The following is a 27,388-nucleotide window of genomic DNA, read 5'->3' as shown; positions in this document are numbered from 1 at the left end:
TTATTATACAAGACTTCTTACATCCATAACAAATTAATTGTTTTTTTACTTACCCTCCTGATGTAAACAACTGTCAACCTGGACAAAATATAGTAAACAACTGTCTACAGTCATTGGCAGTAGTCCAAGAATTTGGTCCTTCCTGAAAGGAAAAGAATGTCAGTTGAGCCTCACACTCTTTTGAAATTTATGACTTGAAGCAGGGGAGTGATCCTGAGCAGAGAGTGGAGATTTAATAGAGAGGAAAAGACAGAGATTGAATTTGGAGCTAAAGTGTATGATTCAAAGACAGAAATGTGCTGTGGACCTACTAGTAGACTGGAGGTGCCAGAAATTGTGCAGTGTTAGAGGAGATGATAGTCTGATTGTCCAGAGTAGAAAAACACTGATGAATACCTCAACCAGTTGAAATCCCAGAAGAGTCATGCTTTGCAAGTAAGGACCATACCATGAAGGTAGGGCCACATCACAGGTCTGAAGATAAAATAAAGTAAATCCTGTCTAACAAAGAGTAAAAAACAAGTTTAATGAGATTGAGAAGATCATCCAGTAATTTATCTGCCTGTCCAAAATAAACTCATTATTTAAAGAAAAACACCTTGCTCAAGATTGCATTCATTGTAAGATGTACAATATCTAGCATAAAGTAAAACAAAATGTGCATTACTAGTCATGTGAAGAAGGAAGAAAATGTATCCCAGAGCAAAAAAAAAAAAAAAATGTAGTCAACAGATACAGAAACCAAAATGACTGAGATGTTGAAAATAAAACATTAAAATCAGGTGTTATAGCAGTCTCTTTATAATAACCATTTAAAGTAACTATCATAAATATGTTCAAGGGTTTAAAGCAGTAATAGAAAAAGATCAGTAAACACACAGGGATTCTCAACAGCAAATTTGAAGATGAAAATATCCTACTGAAATTCTAGAACTTAAAAGTACAAAATTTAAACTTTAAATACATTACTGGATGGGATGAACAGTATGTGGAAACTGCAGAAGAAAGGATAAGGAAGACCAACAGAAATAAACCAATTTGAAGAACAAAGAGACTTTTTTTTTTTTTTTTAATAAACAGAGTTTCAGTTACATGTGATGTGATGTCAAAAGGTCTGCTGCTGCTGTTAAATCACTTCAGTCGTGTCCGACTCTGTGTGACCCCATAGACGGCAGCCCACCAGGCTCCCCCGTCCCTGGGATTCTCCAGGCAAGAACACTGGAGTGGGTTGCCATTTCCTTCTCCAATGCATGAAAGTGAAAAGTGAAAGTGAAGTCACTCGGTCGTGTCTGACTCTTCGCGACCCCGTGGACTGCAGCCTACCAGGCTCCTCCGTCCATGGGATTTTCCAGGCAAGAGTACTGGAGTGGGGTGCCATTGCCTTCTCCAGTCAAAAGGTCTAGTATGTGAAAATAGAGTTCTAGAATAAGAGGAGAAAGGGTGATAAATGTCTGGATAAATAATGGCCAAAAAGCTCCCCAAATTTGCTGAAAATAACACAATTACCCTAGAAAATCAAGAACCCCAGAAAAGCCACAAGTGGGATGAATGAAAAAGAAATCATGCTTCGTCATATCATAGTTAAACTGCTGACAAATAAAGATAAAGGAAGAAAACTGAGAGCAACCAAGGAAAGCGTGCACATTACACTTAGGAGAACTGTACACGAATTATGAATGGCTTTTTAAAGTCAGAAACAATGGCATAAAGAAAGCCATGGAATAATATCTTTGAAGTTCTACAAAGAAAACAAAAAGTCAATCTGGTAAGTATATATATGCAGTCCGTGGGGTTGCAAAGAGTTGGACACGCCTGAGCATGAGAGATCAACTCTTATTATACAGACATCTGCATATGTTATGGTAAAAGATGGGAAAATATGTAACAAGTGAACAGTAGTAACCTACAATTAGAAAGCTGATGTAGCTATATTTAGATTAGACAAAGTAAACATCAAGAGTAGGATTGTTACTCGAAAAAGAGAACTATTTCATAATGATATGAGGGTCAGTAGGTCAGGTGAGATAACTATGCTGCATGTGTGTGCGTCCACAAGTGAGTGTGTGCTCAGTCCCTCAGTCGTGTCAGACTCTGTGACCCCATGGACTGTAGCCCGCCAAGCTCCTCCATCCGTGGAATTCTCCAGACAAGAATACTGGAGTGCGTGGCCATTCCCTTTTCCAGGGGTATGCACCCATAACAAATTTAAAATACATGAAGCATAAATTGACAGAATTAAAGGGACAATACACAGATGCTCAATCATAGTAAGCATTTTTAACAGGCCTCCCCCCCTAGCAACTGAAAGACCTCCCCCCCAAAATCACTTCTGCCCCTGGTGGCTCAGGTGGTAAAGAATCTGCCTATAGTGCAGGAGACCCAGGTTTGATTTCTGGGTCAGGAAGATCCCCTGGAAAAGGGAATGGCAACTCACTCCAGTATTCTTGCCTGGAGAATTCCATAGACAGAGAAGCCTGGACAACTACAGTCCATGGAACTGCAAAAAGTCAGACACGACTGAGCGACCATTACTTCACATTAAAATTCTGAAAACACCATCTTTCAAATTGATCTGATTTATATTCGTAGAATACCTTTCTCAACATCTGCAGAATACACACTTCTCCAGTACTTATGGAGCACTTGCCAAAATAGACCATATGCTGAACCGTAAAAGAAGTTTCAATACCTTCCAAAATTCCCTTTTACAGAGTAGTTTCTCTGACCCGCAATATGTGCAGTAGAATTAAATTAGGAAAAAAAAAAAGTTACCTGGAAACTGACCAAATATTTGAGATTTAAGTAGCACATGACTTAAATTTCTCATGGTTCAAAGAAGGATTTCCAAGGGGAAATTAGAAAATGCTTTAATTTAAGTAGAAATAAAAACAAAACACATTAAATCTGTGAAATGCAGCCAGAGCAGTGTTTGGGAACAAATGAACACTTTTAAATGCTTATATTAGAAAAGAAGAGGACTTAAAATCAGTGACCTAAGTTTTCACATTAAGAAACTAGAAGAGAGAAAATTAAAACCAAAGTAAGCTGAAGAAACAAAATAATAAACATAAGACAGAAAAGCAGTAAATGGAAAAAGGCAAAAAAGTTAAAAGGCTAGAAGTTTTCTTTTTTCAAAATCAAGTTGATATAGCCTTAGCAAGACTGACCAAGAAAAGAGAAAGTACAAATTATTAGTACTGGATTTGAAAGAGAGGCTAATAGTACATTTCCTAAAGATATTAAAAGAAATATAAGGAGATATGAAAAATGAACTACTTCAGGCCAATAAATTCTACAATTTGGTTGAAAATGAAGATTTTCCTTAAAAGTCAAAATTTATTGAAATTGACATAAGAAAAATATAAAAGATATGGCAGTCTTGTATCTGATAAACTATAATTCAAAACTTTGCCATAGAGAAAACTTCAGGCCATTGAGGCTTCACTAATGAAATCTATACATATTTAATGAGGAAAAATGTCCAATGTTATACAAACTTTTATAAAATATAGGGAATGAGCACTTCACAACCTACTTTATGACATCATGATTCTAAACCTAGAGGCATTAGAAGAAAAAGCGTTCCATTATCCCTCATGAACAGAGATGAGAAATCCTTAACCCAATATTGGCAAAGCAATTCCATTATACATAAAAAGGATAATTTGTTGTGAGCATTTGGAGTTTATCCCAGGAATGCAAGATTAGTTTAACATTCAAGATTTAATCTTATATTGTACCACATTAGCAGAAGAAAGGAAAAACTTATATGAACAACAGAATAGATACAGAATAAGCATTTTAAAAACTCAATACCCATTCACGGGAAAAACTCTGAAGCAAATATCATTCTTAGTTAATGGTGAGATTCTAAATGCTTTCCAGCTAAGATCAAGAATAAGCAAAGTGTATGATTCTATTCTACATTGTACTGGAGGTCCTCATCAATATGAATAGATAAGAAAAGATATAAAAGTTGTAATAATTCAAAGGGATAATTAAAACTGCCTTTATTCATAGAAGACACATGTATGTAGGAAATTCTGACAAGTCTAAAGTTAAGCTACTATAGATAATAAGTTAATATGAAAAGTTTATAGGGTGCAAGGCCAGTTTTACACAAATGTATTTCTATACATGGGGCTTCCCAGGTGGCTCAAGTGGTAAAGAATCCTCCTGAAATACACAAGATCAGGTTCAATCCCTAGGTCAGGAAGATCCCCTGAAGAAAGATGTGGCAACCTGCTCCAGTATTCTTGCCTGGAGAATCCTATGGACAGAGGAATGGGGAAAAGATAGGAATGACATGTGACATGTGACAAATGAATGATACACATATGGAAAATGCTTAAAATGACAAATTGTCAGGAAAATGCAAATTAAAGCCAGAGTTATTGCTATCTGTAGACTGACAGACTAACACCACCACTTTTTTTTACTGTGAAGCAAATGAAATTCTCACATTTTGCTGGTGGGCATCAGAACTGGTGCAACCCCTTTAGAAACTCCACAATCTTAGTAGCTTATTGAAATAAAAGTTTCTTTCTTGTTCATGTAAATTTCAACGTGGCCATTCCTAGTAGGTATTGATAGAAGTATAGCATCATGATATAGGGATCTAGGATCCTCCTTCTTGTGGATCTGTACTTCTTGATGTCTTCCTCGTTCAGCTAGGAGAGAGGGAGGGAGAACACAGTGGACTGTGGAAGAGGATTTTATGGGTCAGATCTGGGATAAGTGTACAGACAGACTTTCTGTCTGCACTCCTTTAGTCAGATCTCAGACATATGGCCACACCCAACTGCACAGAAGGGTTGGAAGTATAGTCTAGGTGTGTGCTTATGAACAAAGGGAAAGGGTTTGGTGAATGTGTAAGCCAGTGTCGGTCTTATACAAACTGCTGTTCAGTTGTGGACAGATGTGGGAGGCCACTTGTCTAATGAGGAAAACACTGTTTTGGGAGTTTAAATGTTAGTTCTAGTAGTAAATGCATGCTCCCTTGGACAGGAAATTTAAAATATAGTGGGTTAAGGGTATGGGATTAGAATCAGACAGATTCATTGAAATGTCAATTTCTTAACCTAGTTGAACCCCTGATTAAACCAGTTCACGTGGTGGATGTTATAAAGTAGGCGACTATTTGATACACTCACTAGTTCTTTAAGACTGAGTTTTGCTTTTGTAAAAAAGTAAATCATGATACCTGTTCGTATTCATTTTAGGAATGTCCTGAGGATCAAATGAACTATTTGAACTATGTTGTGAGAAATAAATTATTTTCCTTCTTAGCTGACAAAGCAGTATTGATCTATATGATGTTCACATAAACTCAGGTTTTGGCAAAGAGCCCTTTTTGCATGAGTATCATTATTTACTGGTTTTTGAGGCTCAGAAATACAGACTTTCAGTCTAAAAGTTAAATACCAAAGGGTTTTTTTAATTTGGTTTGTTTTCTCTTAATGAGAAAATTTCCACTCCAATGAGATGTTCCTGAAAACATTTAAATGAAGGTTGAGACTGTGCCTGGTTTCTGATTGCTTTGTTCTCTTCTGTCAGCTTTCTGGCCTAAGATCAAATTCTTCTCTATCAAAGTAACTTCATATCTCCCCTCATGTCAAGTCAAAAAAAATGTATCTACTCATGTTTTTTCTGAAAGCTATTTACATTCTCTGGCAAAGAGCAGACTCATTTGCTAAAAGCCCACACAGAACCAGGGTTCTCTGATGAGTAGTGGTCCCCACATGACAAGTTAACACTCTGATAAAACTGCAGCCCCTCCCTCCGTGACTGGGTAGATATTTAAACAAAGAAATCACTATTAATCAAAAACTTAATACAAGACCCCTAACTGTAATTGTTTTCATAATATCTGAACAAAGAAAATTTCTTCTGAGGAATTCCTTAATGTCCAGATGTTTTCTTTTAGAAAATTACATATCAGCTATTGCTTAAATTGCTCTTTTCAAAATATTTTGGAATTTAATTGGCATACTCAGGCCCTTCTTATTGTAGTATTTGGATGCCTTAATTTATAGTTATTGGAAGTTGTGGCTTTAAAACCTAAAGATAGGCTATATCCAAGGTTTCCTTTAATAACTGTCTAAGTTTTTCATATGTTATCAGATAAATTATCAGACTTATGAATATTCCAGATGTATGTCTATTGGTGTTATTAAAATACTGATAATTTTATTTCCTCAAAGCGTATTTGTTTGTCCTAATATGGAATTTGTTAAACAAATGTATATTAAATTTGTAAGTTATATTGACTTTTATTGATGCTCATTTTTTTTGTCCATATTATTCCTCAGCTTCTGTTTTCAAGTTAGCAAAGTGTTGAATTGTAATCTAACTCTGCAGGGAAGCCCTCATACTTCATCTACCTTATGGCTTTAGATGCTGTTGTCTGGGTCTGCTTAAGTTTCGATATTCTTAAAAACAGTAATAAGCACTGTATATAGTGTTCTAAGGAATATTTTTATGAAATTCTTTACAATAGACCTCTTATAATGTACAACATCTCTAGTTCTCATCAGCTATCCTATCACTAAGATTCATGATTCATGTTCTCAAGAAGTAGTCTAAAGATTTCCAGACCCCATTTCAGCCTTTTCTAATTAATTTTGAACCCTAGATTCTATGAGCTGGCCATTTTTTCAGTATCACATTTTCCTTAAGTGTCCAAAAGTAATAATCTTGAGTCCTCATCTATACAGTAGCAAGAATTTCTGAGGATCTCTAGAGAATGTTCTTGAATTCCACAGAACTGTTCTGGTTGCTATCTATTTCTTTAGACCATCCCACTGCTTTTAATCATATTGTTGCATTAATCCTGTCTTAATTCCTTGCTTTCCAGTTTGATCAAAAGATAAATACAGGTTCTACCTAAGTTCATAAGACATGGGATTTCAAGTTTACAAATTTGACTAAGATTTTAGGGAAACTATGATGCAAAACATGGGAACTTTAAGGATGAATAACAGGTTTTATTGCTTCTTAAGTCCATTAATAATATTCATTCACAGAGAGTTCTTACTTGCCTTTGCTCTATGAACCCAAAAATGCCAGAGGAGATATTTTGGGAAAGTGGTTTAAAAAAAAAAAAACCTTTTCCAATCTTGACTCTTCTTTGTTTTCTAGTGTGCTTTGAACATAATACTATTCACCAAGTGGAGGCTGGTTTTGCTGCCTGAGCACCATTATTATGTAGTTTAAATTATTTAACTAATCTGTTGTCTGACCCTTGGCACTGACCTGTGAAATGAAAGCAAAACCAGCATGAATCCAGTCACTATCCTTTGACCACTATTAGTTTTGTGTTCCAGGAAATGATTATGCTTCTCCAAACTAGAGTTCTCCTTTTATGGGACCCTTATTTCTGGAGCCGATGCATAAAATAAACCAAAAATTGAACTGGCATCATAATCTCTGCTCAGACTTGATGATAATCTTTTATGCAGTTAAATGAAATATTGCATTATTTATTTAGGGAGCGAATCACCTATGGGCCGGTCATCATTCGAAATGCTAGAAATAAAATGATGGTTAAAAGATACACAAAGTCTTCTTCCTTATGAAGCTTACGGAGTTTACAACCTAATGGGAATTGTAAGCTGTTCACTAATGAATCGCACAAATTAGGATATGATGTGTCACAAAGGAGAAGCACTAGGTGCTATGAAAGCAAATAATACAGAATTGGACCAGCTCAAGAAGGTCAGGAAAGACCTTAATCTTAGTACAAAGCACTTTCATACGAGTTGCTTCTCTGACACATGGCTGCCTTAATACAAGCCAATACATACATAAGCCCAACAGTATCATTCAAGTAATTTTAGAACAAAAAGAGTCCACCAGAAAGACACATTTTACATTTTACTTTTGAAGCCATTAAACATCAGCTATATTGAGTGTGGAAACAGTGGCTGACTTTATTTTTGGGGCTCCAAAATCACTGCAGATGGTGATTGCAGCCAGGAAATTAAAAGACGCTTACTCCTTGGAAGGAAAGTTATGACCAACCTAGACAGCATATTAAAAAGCAGAGACATTACTTTGTCAACCAAGGCCTGTCTAGTCAAGGCTATGGTTTTTCCAGTAGTCACGTATGGATATGAGAGTTGGACTATAAAGAAAGCTGAGCGTTGAAGAATTGATGCTTTTGAACTGTGGTGTTGGAAAAGACTCTTGAGAGTCCCTTGGACTGCAAGGAGATCCAACCAGTCCATCCTAAAGGAGATCAGTCCTGGGTGTTCATTGGAAGGACTGACATTGAAGCTGAAACTCCAATGCTTTGGCCACCTGATGTGAAGAGCTGACTCATTGGGAAAGACCCTGATGCTGGGAAAGATTGAGGGCAGGAGGAGAAGGGGATGACAGAGGATGAGATGGTTGGATGGCATCACCGACTCAATGGACATGGGTTTGGGTAGACTCTGGGAGTTGGTGATGGACAGGGAGGACTGGCGCGCTGCGATTCATGGGGTCGCAAAGAGTTGGACACGACTGAGCGACTGAACTGGAACTGGATATTGAGTGTCAATGTTCTGAGGGGAGGAGGAGAGGTAGTTGATAAATTATTTTTCTTTTCCTTCATGTTTTGGAAGGAACTTACTAGTAGGCTCAAATCAGACAAATGGAGCTTTAAATAGCTTTATTACTAATAAAATCTTGATTAGATGATGTGACAGACCTGATGTCAGATGGAGCTTCTAATACTTCACTCTGAAATTAAACTTAGCCCCTCAATCAGAGCTGGACAAATGCAGATGGACTGTGTCTGGCTTGGGGCAGATCCCCCTCTTAGAGGCTTAGCACAAGGTCGGAAGCAGAAAGAATGCACAGCTTCTAATGATTTGAAACAGAGTTAGAAGTCCAGGAGGGAGGAGAAGGGCAGGAGTATTAACCTAGTGCAATTCCATCCCAAATAGAGTCCTCAAGGGCGGGAGCCATCCCACACCACGATGAGGCTCTTTCTGTTCCTTTAGTGCATGTGGTTTGATGATTGACTGCATGCCTCACCAGATGAAATCTGGCCCCTGTGCAAGAGGATGTTGTTGGTTCCCAGGAAGTTCTGTTCTTACAAAGTTGAGAATGATGCTGCTCCTTCGTGTATCTGGTGGACAGTTTCGTTTTTACTTATAAAGCTGCATTGCAAAATATACAGTAGCCACTAGCCACATATGGCTATTTAAGTTCAAATTAGCTAAAATCAGATTTTAAAAATTTAGTTCCTCAGTAATGCCAGGCACATTCCATGTGCTCATTAGTTGGATGTAGTAGTGAATACACTCTAGAACAGAATGGGTTAGAACATATTTGCACCATTAAAGAACCATCTGTTGGACAACACTCTGCTGAATAGGGTAGGGTAGTGCATTAGTGAACTCCAAGATTTTGCTGGATCCTAAGACAAAAATACACCCACATTTTTGGACTATTTTATTTATTGATTGATGTATAGTTGCTGTACAACATTATTTAAGTTATAGATATACAATAACGTGGTTATAGTTAAAGGTTATACTCTGTTCATGGGCTTCATTGGTGGCTCAGACAGTAAAGAATCTGCCTGTGATGTGGGAGACACAGGATTTGATCACTAGGTCTACAAGCCCCCCTTTAGGATGGAATGTCTCCCCATTCCAGTATTCTTGCCTGGATAATCCCAGGAACCGAGTACTCTGGTAGGTTATACTCCATAGGCTCGCAAGGAGTCAGACATGACTGAGTGACTAACACTTTCACTTCCTATTTATAGTTGTTATGAGATATTGGTTTATATTCCCCATGTTGTACAATAGATACGTGTAGCTTATCCTATGCCCGATAACTTATATCTCCCACTCACCCACCATTGTAGTGTCCTCTCCCCACTGGTAACCACTACTTTGTTCTCTGGATCTGTGAGTCTGCTTTTTTTGTTGTATAGTCCCTAGTTGTATTTTTTAGACCCACATAGAAGTTATATCATATAGTATTTGCCTTTCTCTGTCTGACTTATTCACTTAGCATAATCCCTCTCAGTTCATGTTGTAAATGACAAGTTTCGTTCTTTTTAGAGCTGAGTAATATCTCATTGTATATATAATCTTTTTTATCCATTCACTTAAGTTGCTTTCATATATTGGCTATTGGAAATAATACTTCAGTGGACCTTAGTGTGTATATATTTTTTTGGATTAGTGAGGGTTTTTTTTTTTTTTTCTGTGTAGAAAATACCCAGAAGTGAAATTGCTAGATCATATGGTAGATCTATATTTATTTATTTAGAGGAGCCTCCAAAATATTTTCTATAGTTTCTGCAGTGCCTGTGTGAATTTATATTGCCACCCAGTGCACTAGAGTTACTTCTTCTCCACATCCTCAACAACACTTGATATTATTCACTGTCTTTTTGACCATTGCCATTCTGATAGGTGCAAGATGCTATCTCATTCTGATTTTTGATTTGTGTTTCCCTCAATATTAGTGATTTTAAGCATCTTTTCCATGGGCCTGTTGGCCATCTGTATATCTTCATTGAAAAAAATATCTGTTCAGGTCCTCTGCCCATTTTTTAATTCAACTGTTTTTTGTTTTTTTTTTTTTGGTGTTGAGTTGTATGAGTTATTTATATATTTTGGATATTAACTCCTTATCAGAAATATCGTTTGAAAATATCTTCTCCCATTCATTAGGTTTCCTTTTCATTTTGTTGATTAGTTTCCATTACTGTGCAAAAGATTTTTAGTTTGATGTAATTCTTTTGTTTAATTTTGTTTATTTGTTTCCCTTGACTGAGGAGATGTATTAAAAAAAAATTACTACTAAGACCAGTGTCAAAAGAGCATCCTTTCTATGTTTTCTTCTAGGAGATTTTTGATTTCAGGTTTCACATTTAAGTTTTTAATCCCCTTTGAGCTTATTTTTTATGTGATGTAAGAAAATAGTCTAGTTTCATTCTTTTTCATGTAGCCCTCCAGTTTTCCCAAAACCATTTATTGAAAATGATGTCTTTTCCCCATTGTATAGTCTTGCCTCTATTTCATAGAACCATATAAATGTGGGTTTATTTCTGGACTATTCTATTCCATTGATCTGTTTTTGTTTTTGTTGTATTAGCATATTGTTTTTATTACTGTATTTTTGTTGCATAGTTTAAAATCAACTATACAACAAAATTATGGTGTGATACCTCCAGCTTTGTTCTTCTTTTTGAAGAGTGCTTGGCTATTTAGGGATTTGGGGGTTCTATACAAGTTTTGAGATTATTTGTTCTGATTCTGTGAAAAATGCCTGTAGAGTTTTGATATGCATTTAATTGAATTTGCATTTTAACAATATTCTTCCAGTTTATGAGCATTGTGTATCTTTCCGTTTACTTGTGTCATCTTCAATTTCAATTTGTCATCTTTTTTTCAATTTCCTATAGTTTTCAGATCTGCTTCTTGTGTTGGACCCTTTTGTTCTATACTTCTTGTAGCACAGACAGGGTTTGCTGTATCTAAGTGTCATTTTTCTTTTTGACTTTTGTCCATGCTTTTGCTTCTCTATCATACACCTCAGAATTTTTAATTCAGGGGCTTCTTTTGTGAGAGAGATAAACCCATCCATTTATAGATATACCAAAAGCATCTAATATTCACACAAATTTTGTTTATCTTCATCTCCTTGAATGGCATAACATTATTTCAGAAGTATTTTGTCATCTAATTAAACAACATGTATATGGACTCAGATGAGCTCTTTCATCATCATCCTTGTATTTTCTTTAGTATGTGTCCTCTAAATTGTTTCTTCTTTTGGAGTCATCGTCCCTGATTGGCATAACATTATTTCAGAAGTATTTTGTGTCTAATTAGACAACATCTAACATAGACCCAAATGAGCTCTTGGATCATCATCCTTGTGTTTCCTTTAGTATGTCTCCTCTAATTTTTTTCTTCTTTTGGAGTCATTGTTCATAGGTGTCTTGAACTTGTCCCTTTAGGGCAGAGGTATGCTGTTAAACTGGCTCTCTAAAGAACGATACTAACTAAAAGGCCTGGTTTTTAGTATTTGCCCATTTTCTAAATAAACACTCCCAAGGCTCATTTCAAGCAATTAACATGGTACTACTAAGTGCAGATTTGGGGAGATGTGAGTCACATGAGCTGGAGCAGCAGCTCTGACACAGCACTGCTTCAGGGAAGCACAATGGCAGCCTTCCATCCACAATTATGGAAAGAAAGTGAAAGTGAAGTTGCTCAGTCGTGTCCCGACTCTTTGCGACCCCATGGACTGTAGCCTACCAGGCTCCTCCGTCCATGGGATTTTCCAGGCAATAGTACTGGAGTGGGTTGCCATTTCCTTCTCCAGGGGATCTTCCTGACCCAGGGATCGAACCCGTGTCTCCTGCATTGTAGACAGACGCTTTACCATCTGAGCCACCGGGGAAGTTTTACAATTATGGAACCACGTTGAAATCAACCCAGTAACATTCTGAGTTTTAACACTGATCTTTGTGCCTTTGCTACTCAAACATAACCCCGGTTTCTGAAATCTCTTTCTAGAGCCATTGGGGTTTTCAAGGTGTGAGTTTCTTATTGCTCTTGTTATAAACTCAGCAACAGCATGCATCTCAATAATTTTCTGGATCCCATCTTCCGTAGGATAATTCTATTCTTGGTCCTTGATCCTATTCTTTTGGCCTCACTACTTTGGGTCTCAATCAGTCCTTCTAATATGGAAACAACTAAAGCAAGGATGATAATGAGATATTGCTTTTAGGCATTGGCCTTGAAAAGAATGAATCCTCAAAAATGCTTACCTGCTACGATAAACAGTTTTATATAGTTATTTCATTCTGCACCTCTAACATTTTTAGGGGACAATACATAGTATCTCTTAACATCCTTCCTTTCAAAGAGAGCATCCTATCAGATTTAGTCTATTTCTTTTATTTTTTTTAAGACTCTAAGTCCTCAGTTATCTTTGACAGACTGTAATCATGGGTTCACTGAATCTCTAGCTGGCTCCTTGCTTTTGATATATTGAAAAAAAGTGTTTCTATTTGCTTTGACATTCCTTGAAAGGTAATCTTCAAAGTTGTTTTTGAGGGAAAACATTTTATTCCTAGATAATACTCCATCTGTAGGCTATTTTGAGGGCTTTCCTGTCATCTTTACTCTGCTCATCTGACCACATTTTGAAAGATGATCTTTTACAGGGATGGTTTATGGCATTTGACTTGTAGTATTTACTGCTTGTGTGTGAAGCTGCTCAAAAGAGCAAAATTTCAAAGCTGTGTTATATCCAAATTGACAGAGCTGGTTGAACTTTAAACAAATAAAAGCACGTACCATTTCTCCTACAATAATATCATCATTTCCCTTTAATTAGGCATGCCTAAAGTTTTGAATCACAGCATGCATTTTTCTTGGGTTTATAGTAAGGAATCTGGTATGCAGTCACCAGGATTCTTGTAGGCTATTGACTTTCTCTATTTTGATTTAAAATGATTTCATAACTAATACCCACATATTACCACCATGTTTTTTATCTCTAATATTTAACTGTTTCTCTTGTTTCCTCACTCTCATGAGGGTACTAAAGGTAATGTTACTGTGATGATTATTACTTTGAGGCTCACTCACCGTTAATCTTTTTTTTTTTTTTTTTACTACTTCCCACACACTAGACCACACAAATGGAACAAATGTCCTTTTTAAAAAGGTTTTCACTACATCTTCTAAAAAGTAGAATTCAGTAACCTCTCAATTTTCTGGTGCCAAACCATAGGACTATCAATTTATGTTTGGGAATTATAACCACATTGCATTTTTGTCTGAAATGTGATTTAAAAGTTTTACCTTAGATTCAGTGGAATCAGTCATCAATTTTTTTCCCAATGCTGATGAAATCAAATCATCTGGGAGCTTTTTCAAAATGCAAAATACCCCAAATATTCTGACTGAGGCTCTTGAATCCCCAAATAATTCTGGTATGCAACATGTTTAAATACCACTTGTTTAATGTATAGATCTGTTGACTTTTTCAGTCATTTACTCAATAGCCATTTAATTTCTTAACATGTATGAGGAGATGTGATAGTGAAAAGAGTCAGAAAAAGTAGATTCATCATAAAAAAGAAAGATAACATTTACACCAACATGGATGAACGTAGAGATCATCACACTAAGTGAAGTAAGCCAGACAGAGAAAGATAAATATCATGTGATATTGCTGTAGAATCTTAAAAGAAAACCCCCAAAAGATACAAATGAAGTTATTCCCAAAACAGAAAGAAACTCACAGGAAGCAATCAAACAAGTTTATGGCTACCAAAGGGAAAAGGGAAATGGAAGGAGGGATAAATTAATAAGTTGAGATTAATATATACACACTACTTACATAAAAATATAACCAACAAGGACCTACTGTATAGTGTAGGGAACTCTACTTAATATTTTGTAATAACCTATAAGGGAAGAGATGTGTGTGTGTGTGTGTGTGTGTATAAGAAAAAAATCAAATTTTATTGGACTTTGTTACACTTACTGTATAGTTTAGTATTGCTTTTATCTCAAATTATATAAGGTGGGGGCAGGGAAATCCTAGAAAAGGGAAAGGCTACCCACTCCAGTATTCTGTCCTGGAGAATTCTTTGGACTGTATAAGTCCATGGGGTCGCAAAGAGTCCCACAGGACTGAGCAACTTTCACTTTCACATCAAGGTAGGGGATGGTACATGGTAATGTTTTTGAAGTTCAGGACTTCTAAAGGTTTGAATCTGGCTGGCCCTGCTTTAAGAAAAATAGGGTGATTGCTTTACACTGGCAAAATGAGGGACTGTACCTCCCCTGGCTGTCCTCCAATCCCTGACAATTTGATCTCTGTACCATGGCATAGAAGTACTGGTCTAAAAGACAGCAGTTCAGTTATAGGATTGAAAATAACAATCCTACAAATTCTCTTTTCTAATATGACTTCTATGAGTCATATTTCATCTAGAGATTAGGGAAACGAGAGAATGAGGATCACCAGAAAGCCCTGTATGAGCCAGGTCTGTACTCTCACATTATGCGCCTGAGGGCGAGATGGCTTGGGCAGCCATAGCACTGCTCCTTTCTAAGGAACCAGGATCTCTGATGGCTGCTTTTGTCCTGGAACTCTGTTGTCTATCCTTTGTGAAATGCTTGCAGCTAATAATTACCACATTCTGATTATCCTCATGTTCACCTATTTGTGATGCCAGTTTTACCAAAGCCCTCAATACCAAATCATTCATTTTCTCTACTTCATTATTTAGTCTCTGGCATCGGTATAGACAAATATGTGTCAACTGCCTTGGTCTAATTGAAACCCACAAAATCTTTATACTGGGCTGTCATGGAGATGGCCGGTTGGCCATCAGAGATCCTGGTTCCTTAGAAAGGAGCAGTGCTATGGCTGCCCAAGCCATCTCGCCCTCAGGCGCATAATGTGAGAGTACAGACCTGGCTCATATAGGGCTTTCTGGTGATCCTCATTCTCTCGTTTCCCTAATCTCCCTGCGGGAATTCCATATTCAGGGTGACTAAGCCACTTGCTCAAAGATGGTGAGGTCTGTCTTAGCCTGGGTCCTGAAGGGCTTTATAAAACAGGACTCCTTCTCTACCCACCTCAGCCAAAAATTGGATCAAGGAGTCAATAACATTTTTAAATTGACCTCTAGTTGATTTACAATAATGTGTTAGTTTCAGGTGAATAGAATAGTGATTCCGTATTTTTGCAGATTATATTCCATTTCTGATGTATTAAAAGATGTGCGCTCTGTGCTTTGTCGCTCAGTTGAGTCAGACTCTTTGTGACCCCATGGACGGTGGCCCACCAGGCTCCTCTGTCCATGGAATTTTCCAGGCAAGAATACTGGAATGGGTTGCCATGCCCTCCTCCAGGAGATCTTCCCAACCCAGGGATCGAACCCTAGTCTCCCGAATTGTAGGTGGATTCTTTACCAGCCGAGCTAGCAAGGAAGCCTGTATTAAAAGATAACAAGTGTGATTTCCCTGTGCTATACAGTATATCCTTGATGCTTATCTATTTTATATGTAGTTTGTTAATCTCATACCTCTAATTTATTCCTCTCCCATTCCCTCTCTCCTTTGAGAACCACAAGTTTGATTCTATATCTATGAATTTTTTCTGTTGTGTATGTACATTCATTTGTATTACTTTTAGATTTCATATATAAGTAATATCATAAAGTTATTTGTTTTTCTCTGTCTGACTTACTTCACTAAGCACAATACTTTCTATGTCCATCCAAGTTACTGCAAAATGGCAGTATTCATTTTTTATGGCTGAATAAAATTCCATTAGTTATGCCTGAGTAATGTGGTTATAAATATCACGTCTTCTAAATGCAATTATCTGTTGATGAAGTCAGTTTCCAAGAACACACACACACAAAATGCATACCTGATGGTGATCAGATGGATAACTAATGGTGATGTGCATTTGATTCCAATCCCATTTAATATTTCTCTTTATTGGTTAAAAGGAAATCTTAAATACAAATGCAATGACATTGCTCAGTAGTTTTATTTTAAATTTACTTCATCTGGTAATGACTTAGAGATCTAATTATTTATTAGAAATCTAGTCATTAGATGTTAAAAATCTAAATTATCCCTTATGGGATTAAAGGACCTGAATTTTATAGATGATACAGGGTTTGTTAGCAGAACCAGGACTTAGAATCTGTATTGCCAGATTCCTAGTTTTGAATGGTTTTTGCTATTTCATTTTGCCTAGCTTCTTCAAGAAAAACAAAGAAGTAGAAATATTTTCTTTTCCAAAACAGTAACATGTGAATTTTGTATTGGGTTCCAAATTTCTTTTAAAACAATGGCGCAGTGAGAGTTTGTTTTCCTCTGATGGAAGTCAAAGAAATAATGAATTTGTATTGGGTTCCAAATTTCTTTTAAAACAATGGCGCAGTGAGAGTTTGTTTTCTCTGATGGAAGTCAAAGAAATAATGAATTTGTGATCTGAAGAGAGAGAAGAGACAGTTTCTATGGTCTAGCAATTCACATCTCTGCTTTGGAGCAGAAGGGAATGATAGACTGATACCGAATCAAAGTATCAAGTGTGTGCAGTAGATATAAAAATCTTTTAGTTGGGTTGCTATACAGTGATTCTAAGGCATTGATATTGCATATCCAAGATGGGAGTATAAGGAATTCTGAGATGTTGGAGATGTACTCAGAGGGTAAAAAAAAAAGAAAATTTTGTAAATAAATATATTTTGATTCAGTTTTAAAGAAGAGCTTTCTAATGGTCAAAGATAACAAGAGACAGAATTACTGATATTTTCTTTCTGAGATAGGGAACTACTAAACTCAGTATCAATGATTGTGATAGCTTGGTCAGGGAGGTGGGGTAGAGGTGTTTCAGATGACAGATGGGTGGCAAGACTACATGACAGTTTTTCCACAGTGATCTTTGCAGTCCCTTTCTAGCTTGAGATTCTGAGATATGCGTGTGAAGTTTGTCATTTAAGGCTTTAACTGCTGAAGATATGTTAACTGGTCAGAGTTTCTTCTTTTTCTTAACACGTCACCTTCTCTGTAATGAGTAATACATACTTTTGCAAAAATTTGAGGACTCCTACAAAGTTGAAAGAAGGAAAATTTCACTGTAGTTTTGTCATCTATATTACCAGGTTTTCATAGCTGCAAACACAGAATAGAGTCTAGCTAGTTTAAGAGAAAAGGAATTCACCTGAAAACATTAAGTAGGATTGACTTTTCTATCAGGGACCCAGCAGGCATGCTGACAGTGACCTACAGTGATTTTATGGGCCCATGAAAATATCTTAATTTCTTTTAAAATCTGAAGGAGAAAGAATTTTTAGGTTGGAAGAATTTTTATTATATGATACTATATCTATCTTTATACCAACATAGTTATAAAGTATAATTATATACATATATACAGATTTGTTTGTGTGTCTGTGTGTGTGATGGAAGAAAAGGCTGATGTAGACAGAAGTGCACAGGATCCATTATAGTCTTAAAGAACATTGGCTCAGGCTCAGAGGCTGCCCACTCAAGAACTCTAAGCCCAATGGATACACATGAGTACTGACTGCTCCTGGACAAACCCCCAGTTCCTGCCCCTGGCACAGGATCCACTGCCTTCACCTGAATCTGATGGTGGAACTTCTACCCCCACTACCTCTGATGGCAGGCAGGGATCTCAGCTCTTAGTATGGATTGCCAGATAGATTCTGTGAAGCATATGCTTCTAAACTGAGAATTTTCATGTGCCTGAGGTATAGTGTATAATTCTAATTCAAAAAGATACATGCATCCCAAAGGTCCATCTAGTCAAGGATATGTTTTTTTCCATGGCCATGTATGCATGTGAGAGCTGGACTGTGAAGAAAGCTGAGTGCCGAAGAATTGATGCTTTTGAACTGTGGTGTTGGAGAAGACTCTTGAGGGTCCCTTGGACTGCAAGGAGATCCAACCAGTCCATCCTAAGGGAGATCAGTCCTGGGTGTTCATTGGAAGGACTGATGTTGAAGCTGAAACTCCAATACTTTGGCCACCTGATGCGAAGAGCTGACTCATTTGAAAAGACCCTGATGCTGGGAAAGATTGAGGGCAGGAGGAGAAGGGGATGACAGAGGATGAGATGGCTGGATGGCATCACCAACTAATGGACATGAGTTTGGGTGGACTCCAGGAGTTGGTGATGGACAGGGAGGCCTGGCGTGCTGCGGTTCATGGGGTCACAAAGAGTCGGACACGACTGAGTGACTGAACTGAACTGAACATGCACCCCAGTGTTCATTGCAACACTATTTAATAGCCAAGACATAGATGCAACCTAAGTGCCCATCAATAGACAAATGGATAAAGAAGATGTGGTATATGTGTACAACAGAATATTACTCAGCCATTAAAAGAAAAAAAAATAATGCCATTTACAGCAGCATGGGTGGACCTAGAGATTATACTAAGTGAAGTAAGCCAGAGAGAGAAAGACAAATATCATATGATATCACTTAATGTGTGGAATCTATAATATCATACAAATGAACTTATCTATGAGACAGAAACAGATTCACAGACGTAAAGAACAGGCTTGTGGTTGTCAAGGGGAGATGAAGTGGGGGAGGGATGGATTGGGAGTTTGGGACTAACAGATACACACCATGATATATAAAATAGATTTAAAAGGACCTACTATATAGCACAGGGAATTATGTTCAATATCTGGTACTAAACTAAAATAGCAAAGACTGTGAAAAAGAATATATAACTGAATAGTTTTGCTGTATACCAGAAACTAACACAACATTGTAGATAATACTTTGTTCAAAAACAAATAATAAAATGGAAGCCTTGTACAAGGGTGTGTTATCAGAAAAGCCTTCATAACAGGCTTTCACCCTAGCATTCTCACCAAGTACCTATCCATTCATGAGTAACTTAGACTCTTAACATGTAAAGAAGACTGCAAAGGGGATTTTGGGCATCCATCATGGTGATGTGTAAACATGTAATGTGAAAACTTCCCAAATGTAGGAGAGATGTTCCAAAGGTAGTGAACAGCCGAATCCATCACACAGCAATTGCTGCCAAGGTATTGATGTATTAGCATATGGACTTTCTGGTGTGCATATGTTTTGGTTTTGTTTAATACTTGAAATAAATGCTATATCTATGATTACTGAATCTGTGTTATATAATATTTGATATTAACACTGTTTGAATCATCTAATTTGAGTTTAATTAAAAACAAAAGTCTTTTAAATAGACAATATTGTGACTGCTGTTCCATTTTGTAAATAAGGAAACTGAGACTTGAAGAGGTTAAGTTGTTCAGAGAGTTACCGTTAATGAAGATCAGATTTTATGCTGAGTCTTACCTACTACAGTATACCTGTACAGGGGTTCCCAGCCTCCAGGATCTAATGCATGATAATCTAAGGTGGGGCTGATGTAGTAATACTAGAAATAAAGTGCACACTAAATGTCAGACACTTAAATCATCCCAAACCATCCCCCGCCCCCTGTCGCTGTTCAATTGCCCAGTCGTGTCTGACTCTTCGTGACCCCATGGACTGCAGCACAACAGGCCTCCCTGTCCCTCACCATCTCCTGGACTTTGCCCAAGTTCATATCCATTGAGTCAGTTATGCCATCTAGCCATCTCACCCTCTCATACCCTCTTCTCCATTTGCCCTCAATCATTCCCAGCATTAGGGTCTTTTCCAATGAATCGGCTGTTTGCATCAGGTGGCAAAGTATTGGAGCTTCAGCTTCAGTCCCCCACCCCCTAGTTCATGGAAAAATTGTCTTCCATGACACCAGCCCCTAGTGCCAAAAAGAGTGGGTACCACTGATATAAGAGATATATAACTTTAAAATTTGCTTTTCACTTTTAACATTTTGCATAAGTCTTTCTAAACCTGAATTCTAAACTCTTCATTTTAATGGTGACATACTATTCCACCAAATTAAAATAACACAATATTTTCAAAGATTCTTCTATACATGAATATTTAGGCTATTTCTAAGTTTTACCTACTGTGGTAATTCTTTATGTATACACCTTTTCTCCCCCTCTATTTAGGATTACCTCCCTAGATAGAAACTCAGGATTAGAATTACTAGATCAAAGACCTTGAGTAACAGGCAAATTTGGCCTTGGAGTACAGAATGAAGTGGGGCAAAGGCTAATAAAGTTTTGCCAAGAGAATGCACTGGTTGTAGCAAGCACCCTTTTCCAACAACACAAGAGAAGACTCTACACATGGACATCACCAGATGGTCAATACTGAAATCAGATTGATTGTATTCTTTGCAACCAAAGATGGAGAAGCTCTATACAGTCAGCAAAATCAAGACCGGGAGCGGACTCATGATCTGTGGCTCAGACCATGAACTCCTTATTGCCAAATTCAGACCTAAATTGAAGAAAGTAGGGAAAACCACTAGACCATTCAGGTATGATATAAATCATATCCCTTACAATTAAACAGTGCAAGTGAGAAACAGATTCAAAGGATTAATCTGATAGACAGAGTGCCTGAAGAACTGTGGATGGAGGTTCGTGACATTGTACAGAAGACAAGGATCAAGACCATCACCAAGGAAAAGAAATGCAAAAAAGCAAAATGGCTGTCTGAGGAGGCCTTACAAATAGCTGTGAAAAGAAGAGAAGTGAAAAGCAAAGGAGAAAAGGAAAGATATTCTCATCTGAATGCAAAGTTCTAAAGAACAGCAAGGAGAGATAAGAAAGCTTTCTTCAGTGATCAGTGCATAGAAGTAGAGGAAAACAATAGAATGGGAAAGACTAGAGATCTCTTCAAGAAAGTTAGAGATACCAAAGGAAAATTTCATGCAAAGATGGGCACAATAAAGGAGAGAAATGGTATGGACCTATCAGAAGCAGAAGATATTAAGAAGAGGTGGCAAGAATACACAGAAGAAGTATACAAAAAAGATCTTCACGACCCAGATAATCACGATGGTGTGATCACTTACCTGGAGCCAGACATCCTGGAATGCGAATTCAAGTGGGCCTTAGGAAGTATCAGTACAAACAAACCTAGTAAAACTGATGGAATTCCAGTTGAGCTCTTTCAAATCCTAAAAGATAATGCTGTGAAAGTGCTGCACTCAATATGTCAGCAAATTTGGAAAACTCAGCAGTGGCCACAGGACTGGAAAAGGTCCGTTTGCATTCCAAACCCAAAGAAAGGCAATGCCAAAGAATGCTCAAACTACCGCACAATTGTACTCATCTCACACGCTAGTAGAAAAATGCTCAAAATTCTTCAAGCCAGACTTCAACAGTATGTGAACCATGAACTTCCAGATGTTCAAGCTGGATTTAGAAAAGGCAGAGGAACCAGAGATCAAATTGCCAACATCCGCTGGATCATCAAAAAAGCAAGAGAGTTCCAGAAAAACATCTATTTCTGCTTTTTTGACTATGCCAAAGTCTTTGACTGTGTGGATCACAGCAAACTGTGGAAAATTCTTCAAGAGATGGGAATACCAGACCACCTGACTTGCCTCTTGAGAAATCTGTATGCAGGTCAGGAAACAACAGTTAGAACTGGACATGAACAACAGAGTGGTTCTAAATTGGGAAAGGGGCATGTCAAGGCTGTATATTGTCACCCTGCTTATTTAACTTATATGCAGAGTACATCATGAAAAACCCTGGGCTGGATGAAGCACAAGCTGGAATCAAGATTGCCGGGAGAAATATCAATAACCTCAGAAATGCAGATGACACCACCCTTATGGCAGAAAGTGAAGAAGAACTAAAGAGCCTCTTGATGAAAGTGAAAGAGGAGAGTGAAAAATTTGGCTTAAAACTCAACGTTCAGAAAACTAAGATCATGGCATCTGGTCGCATCACTTCATGGCAAATAGATGGGGAAACAGTGGAAACAATGACAGACTTTGTTTTTTGGGGCTCCAAAATCACTGCAGATGGTGACTGCAGCCATGAAATTAAAAGACATTTGCTCCTTGGAAGAAAAGTTATGACCAACCTAGATAGCATATTAAAAAGCAGAGACATTACTTTGGAGAGACATTACAAAGAGACATTACAAAGGTCCGTCTAGTCAAAGCTACGGTTTTTCCAGTAGTCATGTATGGATGTGAGAGTTGGACTATAAAGAAAGCTGAGTGCTGAAGAATTGATACTTTTGAACTGTGGTGTTGGAGAAGACTCTTGAGAGTCCCTTGGACTGTAGGAGATCCAACCAGTCCATCCTAAAGGAAATCAGTCCTGAATATTCATTGGAAGTACTGATATTGAAGCTGAAACTCCAATACCTTGGCCACCTGATGCGAAGAATTGACTCACTTGAAAAGACCCTGATGCTGGGAAAGATTGATGGTGGGAGGAGAAGGGGATGACAGAGGATGAAATGGCTGGGTGGCATCACTGACTCAACGGATATGAGTTTGAGTAAACTCTGGGAGTTGGTGATTGACAGGGAGACCTGGCATGCTGCAGTCCATGGGGTCACTAAGAGTCAGACACGACTGAGCGACTGAACTGAAGTGAGATCAAAGACTATGAAAACATTTTTTTGAGAAGCCAGAGCCCCACTTTTATTTATTTCAATGATGAAGGAATAAGCCCACTAGTTCATCTATTCAATATTCAAGACATTTCTTGCATGCCTCCTCTGAACTGGGTGTGGTACCTGTGATAGCATGATGAATATTTGACCAGCAGCTATCTAAAGGGTGCTATGAATTAGTGGGTATTCAAATAGAGTGTGCCTGAAATGAGCATCTTGTATGAATTTTATATAGTGAGAATTCTTTCAAGATTTTCTGCAACAGGATAGGAATACTTTTAGAGTTCTTAAAGGTTTTAGAAAAGTGGCATTCAAAACAATTTCAAAATGGCACCAGGGATGAACATTTTCTCTTCATTGCCAATTTGTTAGATGAAATATTGTCGATCATTGTTTTAATGGTTATTCCCTTGAGTACTAATGAAGTTGAACATTTTTCCATATGTTCATTAATGAGCTCTTTCTTCATTTTGATTTTGGTATTTAGTATTTATATAAAATAAATTTTGGTGTATTGCATTTGCTGCAAATAATTTCACATATGCTTTGCTTTTTAATTTTTTCTTTTTATCTTTTTTACCTAGGGAAGTTTTTTTACATAGTCCAATCAACCTGTCATATTCTTTCTAATTTCTTTTAGCACTTATATACTTCAGAAGTGGACTTGCCCTCTCCAAAGAGACATATAAATAATCAATTCCATTTTAATTTATTTTTTATGTTGCATTTCATTTGTATTTAATTCCATAATATATTTGCAATTTATATCTATATCTAATGGGATATATTAGATTTTTGTTTCAAAAGATAGGCAATTATCTCAACATTACTTATTAAAGTTTCTTTTTCATTAATAAGTAGTATCAATTTTATGATACCCTGAATTTAGATTTCTTTTCTATATGCATTCATAAAGTCCTATGCCCATTTGTATCAATTTCTATCAAAATGAAAATAGCTAGTGTTTCCCCCTTCAAATTTTCTGAGGGCAGGAATTGTGTTTTCCCTTCAATAACTAGCATAGTGCTTGGCATATGACAGGCATTAAATATATGTTGAATAAATGCATAAAATAGGATGTTTCTTGGGTATCTTATATGTCAATTTCTAAGCCGGTTCTGTACTATGTTAAATGTTGTGTCACAACAATGTGTTTTTATCATTAGCTAGAACAAAACATCTCATTAATATTTATATTCAAAATTTTCTTTATGATCCATGATTCTTTCTTCAAGTAAACTTTAGAAAGTTTTGACAGACTCTAAAATTACCCCTACTAGAATTTTGATTGAAATTACGCTAAAAATATAAATTAATTTCAAGAGTAGTGATATTTATGTTGTAAGTACTTTCCCACTCATGCATGTGTTATAGTTCCTTATTTCCTTTATAGCTTTTAATAATTTTTTTTTTACAGAGTTATTCATAAGTACTTTGTTGATTTTGTTGTTACTGCTATAGTGAGTCAGGATGGTTGATGCCACTGGGAGTTGCATTTATTTATTTTAAAAATTTTACTTTCTGCTTATTGCTGTTATATAGAAGTTATTATTGCAAATTTATCTTTATTCTGAGACTTTTCTTGAGTCATTTTCTAAATTCTTGTGTAAAATTTTTGGTAGTTTTTTAGTTGATGTGAAGATTGTCAGCACTTGAGAATAATCTCATTTTTAGCTATTATAAATTCTATTTTGTTTTTACAGTAAGGGGTGAAAATTGAAGACCAAAAGTAAGATTTTAAAAGTCTGCCTTTAGATATACAGGCGGTGGGAATTTGCTGTATGATGCACAGAGCTCAAATCCAATGCTCTGTGACAACCCAGAGGGGTGGGAGGAAGGTTCAAGAGGGAGGCACAGTATTGTAAAGTAATTATCCTCTGCTACTGCTGCTACTGCTGCTAAGTCGCTTCAGTCGTGTCCGACTCTGTGCGACCCCATAGACGGCAGCCCATCAGGCTCCACCATCCCTGGGATTCTCCAGGCAAGAATACTGGAGTGGGTTGCCATTTCCTTCTCCAGTGCATGAAAGGGAAAAGTGAAAGTGAAGTCACTCAGTCGTGTCCGACTCTTAGCGACCCCAAGGACTGTAGCCTACCAGGCTCCTCCATCCATGGGATTTTCCAGGCAAGAGTACTGGAGTGGGGTGCCATTGCCTTCTCCAATTATCCTCTAATTAAAATTAAATTTTTAAAAAGTCTACTTTTGAGATAGGATTAAATTTTCACATCTATTTCAGAGACAGATAGATTCTAGTAAGTTTACTATGTGTGTATATATATATGTGTATGTTATTTACAATATCTGTGAAACAGGTTTTAACTGCTGGATCTTTTAGGGGACAAATACTTGAGTTTTTCAGAAGCAGGGAGGATCTCCATACTATACATCATCCTGACATATATGTCATCTCTTCCTAGTTCTTTCTTAACTCCACCCCACTTAGCTCTTGCCTTTGGCATAGTATCTCCAAACCTCTCACTGATGGGACTCTTGACCTCGAGTCACCAGGCTGTCTGAGATCAACAACAAGGCATCTCAAGCCCAGCATGCTTTCATGGGGCAATGTGGAAAAGGCAGATATCCAGCTCTGAGTTTGGCTATATCCCCATCATACCGGAACTGCTGAGTAGAGGGAAAATGTGAGTCATGAGAGCCTGCCCCATTTAGGGCCACAGGGGATGGATATAGGAACCCAAGAAGCATAAAGTGGAGCCCAATAGAGGCTACTCCATTTTTAAAATATTGCCTAATTTATTGCTAATCAATAATATTCAATTTATTTGAATATTCAATTGAAGTTGTCTAAGATAGAATTTTCTATTTTCTAAAGAAAGCTTTATGTCCTAATTAAGGCCACTATTCTGCTTGATCATTTATTGTGAGGGCAATGATAAGTGTTAAATAGGGCTTTGGTTTGCATTCACTCTGTGGGATATTTACTTAAGACAACCCAACACTTTGGTGAATTTGGGTAAATTAGTTCTTGTTTCATGATGGGAGCTGAGAAATAACAAGATAAAGGGGACAAACGAAGTATGAAAGACTCAGGCTCACATAACACCATTTATACTTCTGCATCATAAACTTTTATTCTTTGCACTTTCACAGTTATCCAGTTTACATTCCATGTATTTCATCATCACTATGTGAGGGATTGCCCTTCTCCTGCATTCTTTACTTGTGCTTTTGGAAGTTATTTTAAGGACTGTTTGGACACTCTGAGACTACTACACTGGCCTCTGAACATCCACACTGCAAGGTAGACTCCTTACTTTTGTGGATGTCATGACACTTCAGAATATCAATAGATGTGCAGTCTGTTTGAGTGATAAGAACAAGATAGGAATCTATATGTGTATAACAGTGTCCAATGCTTAGTTTAGGGTGAATTTAAAAAGATAAGATAATGAATTATGGTTTTGTTCCAGTGTTAGAATAAGTCAAATGAATAAAGCTACTTCACACACCTAATGAAAATGATTAATTAGACCAAAGTGTTTTTTGCAGAGTTCACCTAAAAAAAGCTTGATATAGCGAACTCATGACTTTTGTACATAATTGGCGTATTATTTTAATCCACTGTGTTTAGAAATCAGTAGATGGTTTACATTTTCTTTAATAGCAACTAATTATCTCATGCTTTCTCCTGTTATGGAACTATTTTTTCTAACACTTCAAGGCAATTCTGGATCTCTTAGACTCAAAATATTATAAATCTTAAGAAAAACTGTGATAAGGTGTTTTGTTTTCCCCAAGTTAAATAAAACCTGGTGTTTGATTTAAAGCTAACTCTGTAGTTTTCATCCCCTTGTGTTAAAAGCCATATAGAAAGAAATATATGAGGATGTGAGTGAGAAAATCTTAACATCACATCTGCATTGTTGACATGACTGGGAGAAAGTTTTGTTTTGAATAAAATACAGCAGAAAGTACAACTTTAACTCAAAAAAGTTATTGCTCTTTTGTTGACAGACAAAATGAAATTTGTTAATTGATGGTACATTTATAATTTGAAAATTATCCTTCCTGATAACAAAATAAGACAAAGAACTAGGTGCATTTTTGGATACATGTATTGAATGACACATAATAAATATTTTGATAAACCACATGTCATAGTGGTGGTAAAATAGCTAAACCAGATCATTGGCTCAAATTTAAATACTGACACTTAAACTAGCTGTGGAATTCTGGGTTACCTCAGAATTCATTGTCTAGTTCCTTTCTTTGCCAATTCCTTCCCTGGTGGCTCAGACAGTAAAGAATCTGCTGCAGTGCAGGAGACCCAGGTTCAGTCCCCAGGAAGATCCTCTGGAG

General features: G+C 37.0%; 1 protein-coding gene and 1 long non-coding RNA gene across 45 annotated transcripts in view; one reads left to right on the top strand and one right to left on the bottom strand.

The window, feature by feature from the left end:
- The window catches only part of INPP4B (inositol polyphosphate-4-phosphatase type II B), an 802,877-nt gene that overhangs the window by 359,292 nt on the left and 416,197 nt on the right, over positions 1 to 27,388 (top strand). The window lies entirely within an intron of this gene.
- The window catches only part of LOC145526877 (uncharacterized), a 69,355-nt gene that overhangs the window by 35,733 nt on the left and 6,234 nt on the right, over positions 1 to 27,388 (bottom strand). The window contains exon 2 of the long non-coding RNA XR_014069265.1: positions 54 to 142. This is a non-coding gene — a long non-coding RNA (uncharacterized LOC145526877). The remainder of the gene's footprint in view (positions 1 to 53; positions 143 to 27,388) is intronic.

This window comes from Giraffa tippelskirchi, chromosome 11 (assembly GCF_054371585.1).
Source record: "Giraffa tippelskirchi isolate mGirTip1 chromosome 11, T2T-mGirTip1v1.2.pri, whole genome shotgun sequence".
Taxonomy (NCBI): domain Eukaryota; kingdom Metazoa; phylum Chordata; class Mammalia; order Artiodactyla; family Giraffidae; genus Giraffa; species Giraffa tippelskirchi.
Note: the sequence above shows the minus strand (reverse complement) of the source record. Positions and strands in the feature narration are given on the sequence as shown.